The sequence below is a fragment of the Nothoprocta perdicaria genome, unplaced genomic scaffold (genome assembly GCF_003342845.1).
Source record: "Nothoprocta perdicaria isolate Ctin4 unplaced genomic scaffold, notPer1 scaffold_63, whole genome shotgun sequence".
NCBI lineage: Eukaryota > Metazoa > Chordata > Aves > Tinamiformes > Tinamidae > Nothoprocta > Nothoprocta perdicaria.
Genome location: NW_020455899.1, coordinates 3,338,890 through 3,353,557, shown reverse-complemented (window position 1 = coordinate 3,353,557; position 14,668 = coordinate 3,338,890). Strand labels below are relative to the sequence as shown.

Below are 14,668 nucleotides of genomic sequence, written 5' to 3'. Positions count from 1 at the left end.
CCTAGGTGATGCTGACTGGAAAGATGTAAGCACTGACCAGCTACGCCACCTCCATCTACTACTGCCACCATGTTCTCCAGAAAAACCTGTCTTCAGAAGTAACTGTCTTTAAATTTGGCCACAAAACCAAGCTAGGGAAGTAGGTGTGTAGCATATGAGCTTTGGGACTCAATATCTTCAAGATGAAAGTCAAGAGTTCTGGATATGGTATGTTAACAGGTTTATCTTTTTCAAGACAGCGACGTGTCCCACTTACCACACAGAAGGATCCTATTTCTTTGTTTTTCACTTGATATTTGGTAGCTATGAGGAATGAACTGGAGACAGTTTAAAGTTCAGGCTGCTGCAAAGACTGTGCTCCAAAACCACAATTTGTCTACATTATTCTGCTTTATAACACCTTATGCAGTATACCGCCTTATTCTGTTGAGTACTTAGAAAAGAAAAAATTCTGACCTTAAAACCAGGTCCTAGAGGTCTGTGAGCATTATGAAGGGCAGCATACATCATTAGCATTCACCTTTCCAGAGGCTGCCTTCTCAGCAGTTATTGCTTCAGCTTTCCTCAACATCAACAAAAAAAACCTACTAAAAACTACTAAACCGATACCTAAGGTTTAAGCGCAAGATGATTAATGAATAACTATGAAATGACCCAGCTTGTAGTTTATTAATAAACACCTCTTTGCCATTTAAACTTGGTGGGAGCTGGCAGTACACTATCCACTCATAGCACATCTGCTTCCACCATGTTCTTGCTCCACTTATTTTTGCTTCTTATGATCATTTCAGCTACAGTAAATCTTGCTCCCTCTCTGAAACTCCTATGTCCCCAAATAACCATGATTATGTGAGGAGACAGATGGAGCATTTTGTATGTTCTTATGTTCTGCCTCTTCCTCCTTTGCACGAAAAACACAAACTATGATTTTCACACAGGCTCTGCAGATCAAATTAGCCCCTAATTTTGTGGGGTTTTTATTCACAGCTCTAACGCAGAAGAGTACTGCACCCACCGTAGCAAACAGACATATTTTATCACTTCCACTTTTATTAGCAATAATGCTTATCTGCATCTGCTTCCCAACTGTGTAATTTATGTGAGCAGGGATCAAAAGTCTGCCTGCTTTACAGGCTGGGTGGTATGGCTTCTGTACAGGCAGAATGCCAGAGACTTCAGTGCGCGCAGCGCAGCTCTCTGAAGGCTGAAGGAGGCCTTGCTGCGCACAGCCAGGCTTCGCTGTGGTGGGAGTGAGTCAGCTCAGCAATAAGGGGAGGATGGATTACAGCGCCGCAGAGCCAGGCAGCAGCCAGCCCTTGCTGATGTCACAGCTTGTCATAGTTAATCCATCCACACAACCAACCGGCATGATATATGCACATAGCGAAGGAGGGGGATGAATTGTTGTGCTTTAGGAACAAATTGGCTTCATATATGCAAAACACAACCTCTGTTATTTTTTGGAAATCACTATTTCCTGCACAAGCCAGCCGGAAGCCTGTGCATTCAGCTGAATCTTTTTTTTTCCCCATTTTTTTCTTTTTTTTTAATGCATAAAGAACAGAATTGATTTTGATATTTTGATTTATACAGCATCTTATATTGCTGCTTTACTCTTTAAAATCAGCATCACTTGACTTCTACTTTGCAAAGCAACTCACAAAATCCTTGTTGCAATACGGCTAAATCTGACGTGCACACAAAGGCAAGCAAACAATGAACGCTCCCGAGCTGCTAGAAATCACGGCCTATGATTTACCACTTCTTACTCAGCCTGCTGCTGTGAGCACAGCCTCGGTCCTCCTTTCAGCAATGTGCGCGCTGTGTGTGAGGGAAGAGGGAGAGAGGCAGACAAACCATCAGCAGCTCCCTGTGCAGAGGTGAGTTAGCTTGTCAGGAAAATACTGTCAAGTCTCCTGTGTCTCTTTCCCCCATCTCTTCCCAAATTGTGAAACAAATTCAAGATGTGACAGGGAAAACAGGCTAGGGAAGTATAACAATCTAGGCAACAGTGCAAGGTATTTTATAATTTGTCATTTCCAGCCATGTCAACATATCTAATCAGACCATCTAAGCACAAAGAATTTATATATTGATAATGAGATCTGTTGTGTCTACATTCATTTATGAAGGCAAATAATCAAATCATGATAAGCAAAACCCAGCAACAGGGAATGCTTTTTGACTGTTCTTTTCAATATAAATTTAAGGGCACTTTTTGAAATATAGGCTTGGTCACTGCATGTAAGTAAGCTGCTAGGTCTGACATTTTTTTCTGATTGGATTTGCTTTATGGAGGTAATTTTGTACCTGTGTAATTCATGACTGCAAGTATAATGTTAGCTGTGGTTCACAAGCAAACATCTTGAAGAGAGGTGGTGGGGAGACTAAATACCTACTGAAGATTAAAGGGTGAGTAAATTCACAAAGAATGATGACCCAATGCTAGCACTACCTTGAATCAAACTCCTTTTGGCAATGCCAAGGAAAGCTATCACTGAACTTTTTCCTTCAAAATGGCAACTGAACTGTTTCTATATACATCCAGAATCCTGATTCAAGCACTCAGACCAATATTTCTTCTTTACTGTTAGGAGTCTCCAATGTATATAACTGATATTATCTTATGCTCTTATTTCACAATTGATATTGTTATTTCTTATGTTTCACAGTTTTGTGTTTTTATTATTTTGCCTGTTACATCTATGTGGCAATATAATCCAAAAGTATGTGAATCACAATGTAGTGTAGTACATACCTTATTAACCTTCACAGCCCAACAAATCTGAACTGTTGCCCTCCCTTGAAAAGGGCTGCTGCACAGTACACTGTGAAAACTGAATGAATTCAGCAGCATTCCACTGAGTACTCACATGCACCCATGTTGCTTACAGGTTTCACTCATATACTGTAACTGGAACTGAAATTTTGTGAAACTGTTGATTTTTTTCTATCTTAATATTCTCAAAATCTATTTCCACTTGGTAGAATGAAGATGCTTAGTGAGAAGCCTCTAATTTGACACTTAAAAAAACGCTATGAAAACCAAAAACATGTAACTAAATAACAAAGGTGCGAAAATTTACAGCTAGCTTTCTAAGCTTGTGCACTTCTCTAATGTCTATCTGATGTAGAGAAAATTCATGGTGTCTAATTAAGTCCAGCTGTTCCTTAATCAATTTTCATGATAGCTATACTTTGAGGTATAGCTTTCTATGAGGATTCTTATCTGCAAAAGACCATCATCTCAGTAGCATGTCTTATTTTAATATCTTCCCACTATGCCAAATGAAAATTAGAAGAGATCTTCACTAGCTGATACTGAGTTCATTTCCTAATTTACTCATATTTGATGACTTATGATGGTGAAAACAGAGACAATGCCAAGACTGCTTGCTTTTACTCTTTCAGAATTTTTATGATGAATGATTTCTGTATACTTCAGAACTGATATATGAATGCTATAACCCAGTTCAGATGGAGCAAATCTTTAAATGGCAGTCCAACATCACCTCATGACTCTACAATATAAAAACGGCAAAACCTCTTAAGACTGAGAAGATAAAATCTATTGCATTTACAGACAGTTTTGAATGAGATATTAACTTCTGGCTCTCCACAGACTAAGAATTGGTAATTCCATTTGCAACCTACTCTTGCCATTACTGAAAACTCTTCCACTCCTTGCTTTTCTTTAATTCATATTTAGTCTTTTTTTGTTCTTTCTCCCTCCAATTCTTTGGAATTTATGCCGGAATGGAAGATACTGTCCTTTTCACTATAAAAATGAACTATGTTCTGTAATTACATGATTAATCTAAACTATGGCTAGTAAACAGTGCTTTGATTTTTTTCACACACTGCTTGAGTACCCAGTTAAGAATGTGCATAAATTCAAAGAAGGAGTGAAGGAAACGTTCCTGGAAAACTAGCCTTGCTATTTTTATTTCTAAGACTTAAGAATATTGGTAGTAATATTCTTTGTAAATTTTTCAATAAACAGACTTTTGTTCCAAGGGCCTATCTGTTTAGGGTTGAAAGGGCTGAAGAGGAAAGGTTATCATGTGGCAAAGCTACTAACTGACTACTATGAGTCTTTTACCCTTACACACTCTGCAAGCGAATTCCATGATAGCCTCCAGTCTGGGGAGCATCTTTCATTTAGATGTCATTCTTCCAGAGGAGATGATGTTGTGAGATTTTGTAGGTTAATTTTGTTTTTCATAGGACCAAATCTTGGAAGTAATTTTCAGTCATTAAGACCAATTATTATTACTTAGGACATCATCCTGGGAAAAGAGCAGAGTGCCATGAAGACAACACATCATTTGTTTTGCAGACAAAAGGTGACAAGCAAACAAGCTCTAGCATTTTACACTTAATGGCACCTGAAGTATGTAAATTCTTCCTAGACATATAATTTGTTAGTCAGGCCCCCTCCATAACATGTTTTCATGAAAATCCATTTCCAAAGCGTATGGTTATATTAACTACGGTACACGACCCCATACTGTGTAGGAAAGTTCCACACAGTGCCTATCTTAATCCTGATTACATGCAGTAATGTATTTTTGGTTTAAATGAAGCAAATATACAAAATCCATGAAACTGCCTTGGCAGCAACTATACTTTTAGTTGATCTCCACATAGGACAACAGGCTGTATTAAAAAAAAAGCTAGGATGAGTTAGAAGGCAGAGGTCCCTGGTTCCTGAAGAACATCATATTTGCACAAGTCAGAAAACTAAATCTGTACTTTAATGATTTTAACCTTATCTGTTACCTGCAATTACACCATGTAGGACAAAGATCTTTTCCAGTACATTTTTTAATGTTATCTGACTGTAAATACTAGTGGAGTAATATAACTGGACAGACCCAACCTTTATCACAACAGAATTTGTAATCTATTCTGTAGAAAGCTCCAGAGGAACGGTGCCACTGTTCTGGGACTATTGTGCTACTCTTTCGGGACTACTGGGCTAATACTATTGTGAGACAACTGCAGCTACCCTGTGCCTTTGGTAAGTGCTACTCAATGGCTCTATGTTTGCAGTAAGAAAGAGAAGAGAAGCCTGGTAAAAGTTGGTCTTGTTCAGTTTAGAGCATGCACATTTGCCCTGAAAATGACGAATTTCAGCTTCTTCTGTCTGCAGGGGGAAGAAATGTCTGTAGAAGAAATATATATATCTATACATATTTTAAGTAGCAGTCTTCCACCTCTCACACATATACATTTTCATCGGTAGTAGAAATGTACCCCAGGTAGAGAAGGAATATTAAGTGCAGTATGCAAGTGTATAAGTTTCCCAGGTGATGCTGGCAAGGATGTAGGAGAAAGGTTATAGATTTTGAACTAGCAAATTCTTCGCTATTGGAAGGATATTTAAGTATTGCTTTTACTTTTTCCGCCATGAATATGCTATAGACTTTGTAGCTTTTCATTTTCTGCTGTTTCAGCATCTAAAAATCATCCTGGGATGTTGTGGGGACATCTGTGTATGAGTGGAAGGAGGGAGGAGAAGCTAGGAGTGGAAGGATTTTCTATATGTTGCTTTGGCCTTGGTTGTGGGTGGCTATTGCTTTCCACAACCAATAGGGTTTAGTACTTCAAAGAGTTCACCTGTTTTTTCAAGATACTATTCCCTTTACCTTATTATCCCCAGTTCTGCATTGTCAAGTGTACTGGAATAACAAAATTTGGCTATGAAAGCACTGGAGGACACTGACAAAAGAATTCGCTTCTGGATACATACTTCCAGTGCTCTCATCTTTCTTACAACACAGCAACCACACTTTGATAGCCATTCTGAACAATATCTAGGCCCAAGTTTAAGTATGTTGTAACACATATTTTGCCCTGAAACTGAAAAGAGCATCTTTAACACTAATCAAGTCTGAAGATAAAGTCTAATTGTTTTATTCTTGAATGCTGAGGACATCTGGAATCTATCCTGCCTTTTGGATGTTTCAGTGCTGCATTTATTAGATCTTTTTTCTTAGCTTTGATTCTGGTGTTGGACCATGGCTGGAGCTCTTGAGTACTGTTTGCAGTTCTGGCCACATTGGAAATATTCATAATCCCACCAATAAATTCTGACAGCTGACACTAGCTACTGGTTCTCTTGAGACTGACACAAAAATCACCATAATTAATGATACTTCACATTGCATGCATGGCCTTAAATATAAGTTACTTTGTTTATAATGAGCTAAACTTGCACCTGTGTGCAAACTGCAATCTGTACAGGATTGCCATTTGAACATGCTATTTTCTCAAAAACTAGAATATTTATTTTATACTGGGACTTTAAAAGCTCAGTTTCCTTTAGACAGATAGTCTCCACTTTTTGTGAATAAGAAGTTCAGTATAGACAACAGTCCATTTGCATTTCCTCCCAAAACAACAAATTTAACAGTTGTGTGATAAAAATCAGAAAAATATCATTAATTCATCACAGGGCAATGCAAAGTGTTCCTCTCTGCTTTTCTGCATTTTATTTCCTTAAACACATCACAATATTCATTCCTGTGACAGTGCTGTTGGCGCACCGGCATCTAAGTGGAGTAATGTGACCATGGAGCACTCTTCAATCTCTCCTTCCCAGCAACTGTCCTTGAAGCATTAGTGAGTTCGAGTGTTGTTTTGGTTTACCAGTTGGTAAACAAAGTTTTGCCTGGCAAGTATGCATTACCCTGCAGATCAGCAGAGGAAGCTAAAGTGGTTTGGTTATACTCAAGCAGCAGCACAAGACACGCAGTTCAAAGACAAGGGCACTCAGTGAGTTCTGCTGTCTTAATGCTGTCCTCACTGAGTACACAATCACAGATAACCCAGAAAGAATGGCAGACTCTGATCTCCAGAATGCTCTGATCTCCAGAAACAGAATTCCATAGAAGAACAATGTAGCACCACCAAGTACTTTCTGTCTGAAGTGGCTGTTTCAGTTTCAAGAAAACTAAGCTACAGTAAGATGGGAGAGGAAGCAGTACAGCACTGCTTTGTGAATTCCACTAATCCTTATGAAAAAGGAAACTGTACTGTATTACAACTGGAAGGACAGACTAGAATGCTTAGTATTGTTACATAAATTGTCCTCTGCAAATGAAATGATGTTGTTTTATTAGGTGTGGCATAGGGTTATTATGGTTTAAAGTTACACTGCAACTAACATGAGGTTTAAGGGGATTTTAATTGATGCAGGCATCGGATTGAGGTGTATTTTTTATGGATCACTGCATTTATAGACTTCAAAAAAATTAACAGAATGAAGAACAAGGCTATTTGATTTGCACTATGTACTTTCAAAGATTCGATGTTACTGATTGTAGCCCAATAAACAAGCACTTTTAACCTTCCCCGTATGACTAATTTTACAGTGCACCATGATTTTTTCAAGCACATAAATATGTTACCAGATATGAATTGTATGTAGAAATGCTTTGATTTGTTATGAAACATCTTGAAATCCTCAAGTTAATGTTACAACAAAGCTAAATATGTTTTATTTACCACACTGATTTTAGAAGTGTCCTCAGGTAGATTCATATTTTAAACTTTTACAGTTTTTAATCCAATTAATATTAGGCATCTGAGTATAGGCATAAGAAGGATGGCATTTAAAAGAAAAAAATCTGTAAACTCTCAAGTAGTTGTTAATAGTCAAATTTTTTTAAATGTATTTTCTGTTCTCAGAACAAAGTATTTATAGCATGTCTTTCAGTTGTGTCAGCTCACTACTTTTGTTTCTCAAACACAAAATTAAGCATTTGACAGAATTTGACATAAAGACCTTTAGAACTCAGTCCTGTTTTGTTAGTGTCAATGGAATTCCGAATGCTAGGATCTGCCCAATCAGAAGTTATTGCTGCACTGAAGCTTTGATAAATACAAGCATGCTATTGAGGTGCACTAGCGTCTCTATTATTAAAGTTCAGATGAACCTTCTGCTGTCAGGATTTTTATATATTAAGTAAAACTTGTTTTCCCTAAAATGCAGTTTCTTCAAAATTGGACTGTTTCCACAAATCCTGGAGACAGAATAAAAGACATCTTTATTTTGTCCTTTTTTTTTGTCTCTCGCTTGTAATTATCCTGTTCAGAGATACCTAATTTCTATTCCTTATTTTCCACGCATATGTACTGCCATCATAAATAGCACTTGAATTTTCAAAATTCACTTATTTGGAAATTTCAGGATGTAATTTTTATGCTAGCTTGAAGTTATAAAATTACAAGTGATTCTGTATTAGCAGTGTCAAACAATAACCTGAATATTCTTCCACACTTATTCCAGAGGTTTGGAAAAGTTGGAGGGAAATTCAGGGAGGTCTCTTTCAACTGAGAGGCAAAACCCAAATACTTTGCAATTTTAATCGCAAATATGATCCTAATGGAAAAAGGCTGTAAAAGAGACAAAGCAGACAAATTCACTTTGGTCCTGAAGCAAACAGCATGCCAAACTTTAAAGGCCACTAGATATGATGACTATGATATTGAGGGGCAGGTAATAAAATGGATGAAAGCACAAAGCTAAATGATGGAGTTTCCTTTACAGAACTTAAAGAGAAACGAGAAGAAGAAAGGCACTTTCCATTCCATGATGCACAGGGCCAAAAAGACAGAGTACTCCTCCAGTCTCAGTCTTGCAAAATTCATTATGTGGATAAGTGCATTGGCATGTCCATGTTATATGCACAGTTCTTTTCAAGAGCTACTTTAGAACAGCAAAGGGACATACCTATCCTGTTGCTTGTCCTTCCCTACTGCTCAGCCAGAGTACTGGAGAACTGGGTGTGGTTCTGGACTCCCCATGACAAGAGGGGCATGGAGCTATAAGGGCAAGCCCAACAGGGTTACTAAAAAGATTAAGGGACTAGAGCATTTGTCATTTGAGGAACCTGTGATTGTTTATCCTAGGGAAAACTCAGAGGGCCCTCCTCAATATCTGAAAGGAGCTGATAAAGAAGATGCCTCTTTTCACAGCATCATAGAATCCTGAAGGTTGGAAGGGACCTCTAGAGGTCATCTAGTCCAAACCCCCTGCACACACCTAGAGCACCTAGCACAGGACCTGAGTCCAAGCAGGTTTTTAAGATCTCCACAGAAGGAGACTCCACAGTCTTTGTGGGCAGCCTGTGCCAGGGCTCTGGTACCCTCACTGTTAAGGAATTTTAGTTCAAGTTCCTGTGGAACTTTTGGTGCTTCAGTTTGTGGCCATTTCCTCTAGTCCTACCTCTGGCCACCACTGAAAAGAGATTGCCCCATCTTCCTCACTGCCTCCCTTGAGGTGTTTATAGACACTGATCAGGTCCCCCCTCAGCCTCCTCTTCTCCAGGCTGAACAGACCCAGCTCCCTCAGCCTTTGCTCACAGGGCAGATGTTCCAGGCCCCTGATCATCCTCGTAGCCCTGCGCTGGACTCTCTCCAGCAGCTCCTCATCCCTCTTGTACTGGGGAGCCCAGAACTGGACGCAGTACTCCAGATGTGGCCTCACCAGGGCTGAGTAGAGGGGGATGATCACCTCCCTCGACCTGCTGGAGACGCTTTTCTTAATGCACCCCAGGATCCCGTTGGCCTTCTTGGCCACCAGGGCACACTGCTGCCTCATGGTCAACTTGTCATCCACCATGACACCAAGGTCCCCCTTTGACAGGACAAGAGGCAACTGGCATTGAAATACAGAATTTCCGTCTATAGGAAAACATCCTTACTTTGAGGTGCCTGTGCACAGGTTGCCCAGAGAGGCTGTGCAATTTCCATCTTTGGTGATATTCAAAAGTTGTCTGGCACAGTCCTAGTCAAGGTGCTCTTTGTAACCCAGCTTGACCAAGGGAGCAGAGTGCAAGATCCCTCAAGGTCCCTTCCAACCTCAGCCAAATCTGTGAAAAGATGTTGATCTGTTTCTCTGTAGTTGTGCCTGAGTGTTTTACTCCTGCTTGCACCCTCTACTGGCAGGGAGAGAGGAATCACTTTTGATCATTTGGCAACAAAACCTTTTTGGACCTTGTGTTTTCCATCTGAGAGTCTCACGGCACATTCACTCTTCTTTGGATGAAAAACATTTTCATCTCCAAATCTATTATATTGCAGGCCAAAAATTTTGACAGATAAGAATATTGAAAAGTCACTGACCCCACACTATACAACAAGGCCATGTTAGAAATTAGAAAAATTAGAAAATGAATGCAGTTCTTGTGCTGGTCCTGGCCTTGTGCCCCAACTATTCAATGACCCTACTTAGAAGCATCAAATAATACTTATCACCTTTGTGATCGGTGATTATTTGTCATTTGGATAGGTATACAACACTCAAGAGACAAGGTAACAGACAGGCAGCTCAGACATTTACACAGTGTTCATTTACAATCACTGAACAAAAAGACAGTCTTTGTCCCACTGATCTCCTGCCTACTTTTTACAGTCCCCAATTCACAAGGAAGAGACTGAGATCTTGTGATCTGAATGAACTGACATGTAGGAATGGAACTCTGACCTCTAGCAGTCGTATCCTATGTATAGAGCAGAAAAGAGCACCTACTTCAGCTTGCAAAATGCACTAATCTCAGGCAAGATCAGTTTTGTTTTTGACATTGAGAATGTAAAATTAAAAGCTAATGCTGCATGAGGATGTACACAGCAGAACAAATATTAAGTGAGAAGCAGCTTCAGAGGTCAGAGATGCACTAGCCTGTACTCAGCACACTTTTGGGTTTTAGTTAATTAATAATCTTACCTATTATTTAAACTCAAATTCTTAGCAAGTGCCAGATATATGTCCAAGTTCTCAGTGACAAGTGACGACACAATACGAAGCAACAAGCTCAAGATCCCTTTACTTCCCATTCTTACAATGAAGATTACATAGTTAATAATTATCCTTTATGCAAACAGAGCATAACCATACCAAAGACTTTCATTCATACCAGTGTGCAAAAACTGTAGCCACAGAGCTGAACATTCCTGTCAAAAAGCTGCCCAGGTAAGAGTTTTACACATCCCCATATTCAAACTTGAGCTCTGTTTGTTCTTCATCTGTTTTTGAAGCTGCAAAACTGCGACTTTCCTGTTACCTTATAGGCTGGTGTTACTTATTAAGTTGTGCTACTATTCTGTGCTTCATAAATATTGGTGTTAAAGAAGATACTTGTCAGAGATTTGCAAAATGCAGTGAGCTGCAACTGGTATCTTTCAGTTGCATTACTAAGTAATCTTCCTTGCAACAAATGATACCAAGACCAGATTCATCTGCATGTCTTGCACGGCTGCATGAATTGTTCTTTGTACTTATAAAGGTGGCTTATATGAGGCTTACTTGAATCTCAAAAAAATAAATTAAAATTGAAACTGAGCATTTTCTCAATGGTTGTCTCAGGACAAAAGAGGATGTTCAAAGGTATCGTCCTTACTCCCCATGGTATAAAAAGATATCAGCATAGTGTGACAACAAGAATTGGCTTGTTTAGGAAATTGCTTTTCTCTAAAAATTAAGGGTGGCTCAACAGCCAAGTGTCTAGCAAATGCACAGAAAACAGCTTTAGCTGTTTAGCTTTGTGACTGATGACTGAATACTTGTAAAGCTGTTTTTAAAGATTTTTTGAAAAAGACTTTAATTTTGGATGACCACCTACTTCTCCAAAGCCCAAGAGTCTCATGGATAAGTGTGTTCTTTAATACCACAGAAAAAAAAATACTTTTGGTGGTCATGCTCTAGGACTAGCCACAAGAATAAGATGGTCTTATCTTCCAGTGCATGGCAACACATTGATCCATATGTTCTGGAAACCCTCAACAAAATTATTCCCTGGAGAAGCAGGGTCACTAATTGCAGAAGCTTGATCATTTCCAAATATAAGATAACGCACAAACTGTGACAACAGCTGCTAGTGGATTCTGAGATTTGTTTTGAGCTGCTCACCATCTCCAAGATTGTCACCTGGCAGCAGCAGCCTTACGTTGGTGGATCCAGGGCTGAAAATTCTTTGAGTAAATGTAAATTGAATCATAGCTATTAGTGAACGTATGAGTTTGACGAAGAACCTAACATGGTTGGAAATCCTAAATTACATGAATAGGTAGCAGCCAAAGTTGTCAATGGGACACTTTAATCAGAAGCTCAGAAATCTAGAGGATTGTTCAACTGACAGAACAAATCCTTAACACAAACTGTGTTGGTTTGTAAGAGGAGTTCCATTAATCCAGTTTTACTATCTTAAATAGATTATAATTTGTTTTTTTTTCTTTTCTTGACTTTCAAAATAATCATGAAGCTCAAAAGAAAAATGTTTTGAATTCTCAAGTTTTTGCCCAGATATAGTCAAAAATAATAATACTTAATCCATCAAATTTCACATGGTTTTCCTAAAAAGCATTGCAATGCTAACGGTCGTGTCATGTCTGCCTATGGCCTAAATGTTTGCAAGGTCAATGTTTAAATACATGTTTTTTGGTTGCTGGAACCTTGCTTAAACTTGTTTCTGAGTACATTTAGATCCTGGTGAAACTGGAAACACAAGACCTGATGCAAGACAAGCATTCATTTCACTTGTTTTGTTGACGGATCCTTTCTAAATCCCAAGGACTGTGTCTACATTTCCAAGTAATTCTACACAACAGGAACAAATCGGTAAATCAAAGCAGTTGGTTCTGAAGCCTAGATAGCTGTATTATATGCAGCTCAGGACATTATATTTCAGACTGAATTTAGGGTGGTCTGCTAGGCTAAATGTCCTCATCACATCTGCTCAAACCTGTTCAAAGAACCAATTGCTGGCTCAGGCTTTTAAGTCCCATTAGGGTCAGAGTGCACTGGAACAGAGCTTCTAGGTATTTTCCTCTGAAAAAAAAAAGCCTGGTTTGCATGCATAGCACTCCTCAGTACACTGAACCTCTGCAGAGTAATGAGGCTAACTAGTGTTTTTTTTCTTTCAAAACTGGGTTACTGCTGAAAACAGAACACTAATGTAGTCATAGCCATCAGAGACCATGGTGAGGGTTCCTTAAATAAAGTGCTTAGCTAAACTGCTTAGCTAAACTGCTGTTACTCTTGTGGGTTCTTTTTTGTGCTTTATGCAATAAAAATACAATGAAATTTCATAGATATAATGCCTGCTCTAGTCAGATTGTTTGGCTGATTTCTATAATCTTCAGCACAGAGAAAACGCAGACTGTGTAAAAGATTTCTTTCCTACCTTTTATTTGCCATTGCTTTATCAGCAAGCAAGATGGATACTGGTACAGAGCCATGATCCACTGATTTCTATCCCAAGACCACTTCAGTGATCTCCTTATGACAGAGAAATAGTCTCACTGTTCTTTCTCCATTTTAGGCTTCTGGAGCACTTCAGTAATTATTTTGTGAGGTATAATATTAGGATGGGGGGGGACAAGATTATGCACCAGAACACAGTCTGGGGGAAGTCCTTGAACTGTGTAGCCAGTGTTTTTCGAGCGGCACAGCCTATCAAGACATCTGGCAAGAGAAATCCTGCTGAACATGCTGTGATGAATGTTTCCTCCCATGTAGAGACCTTTTTGTTAATTTACTGATGGGATGAAAAGACAGGAAGAAAGATGGGACAGAAGCCAGCTGGAAAGCAGACAGACAATTTGGCCTGAATGGTTCTTTTTTGCTTTGTTTCTCTATTCCACAAAGATAAACCAAGTCATTGCATTTAACCTGAAAAAACAAGGAATTCAAAGCATGGGCAGAAAAAGTATCAAAAATTCTCATGCCTATTTGGAGTTTTCTTTTAAGCTGCAGATGTGGAAATTCAGTGGCTTCAGTACAATCTGTGTATATAAGATAAAGCTAAACAAAACCTTTTGCCCATATAATCGTGTACATTTGAAAAAGCCTAGCAGAATGCTAACATCAAAATATAATTATAAATGACTGATTACTTATATATATATGGGCTATATATATATTTATACACACACACATGTACACACACATATATATATGCATGTATTTAAGTAACTTCCACTGTTATTAAACAGTTTATAATGATTAATATTAAAGTATACCATGGATTTACATGTTCTGTATCTTGCCACTTCAGTTGTACAGCCCTGCTATTGTCTTTGGAGACAGCAAGAAGTCTTTGCTAGGAAGTAAAAATGTTTAGGGGGCATCATACAATCACTGCATTCCAATTTTCTATAGTTCCAGTGACACAGCTAAGTAACTATAAACCTACCTACAACATGGTCTGAGAACTCTTGGGCTATTACAGTTGAAAAAATGATTTACTGCAAATAACACTCCCTAATATTATTTGGTGTGGCTTTATTATAATCTGAAATCAGTGATTAAGCTGTAAACATTAACAGTGCCTGCCACAAATGGATAATACTAGCATCTAACTTTATAGTCAGATATTTTACAGGTAGCATGTTCATTTAACATAACATTCTTAAAATTATATTGAGGAAGAAACTCTTATTTTCAGGAGAAAATAAAATGGAAAATAATGACTTCAAGCTAGCATTTGGCTGTGTTTTGCTTGAACACATCAGTTTCCATCAGGAGCTAGTTTTTGACCTTTTGCTAACATGCATCAAAAATGCTTAACAGATCTGTGCTTTAGCAAACAAGCTTTTCTGCAATTTAGAAGTTTTGTTGCCTTTCAAAAAGAACTATTGTTCTGATTATCCAGCAAGGCAG

General features: G+C 38.5%; 2 protein-coding genes across 6 annotated transcripts in view; one reads left to right on the top strand and one right to left on the bottom strand.

Moving 5' to 3' along the window:
* The window catches only part of IDUA (iduronidase, alpha-L-), a 45,183-nt gene that overhangs the window by 16,685 nt on the left and 13,830 nt on the right, over positions 1–14,668 (bottom strand). The window lies entirely within an intron of this gene.
* SLC26A1 (solute carrier family 26 member 1) overlaps positions 1–14,668 on the top strand; it is a 39,114-nt gene that overhangs the window by 15,877 nt on the left and 8,569 nt on the right. For 2 of the 5 annotated variants that reach the window (XM_026049913.1, XM_026049914.1), the window contains exons 3-4: positions 3,412–3,633; positions 4,918–5,023. The exons of 1 other annotated variant lie outside the window; for it this stretch is intronic. The gene's annotated coding sequence lies outside the window, so the exon portion shown is untranslated. Of the gene's footprint in view, positions 1–3,411; positions 3,634–4,917; positions 5,024–10,955; positions 10,982–14,668 lie in introns of those variants that run through there. 2 more of the 5 variants (XM_026049915.1, XM_026049918.1) reach the window with 2 other exon arrangements.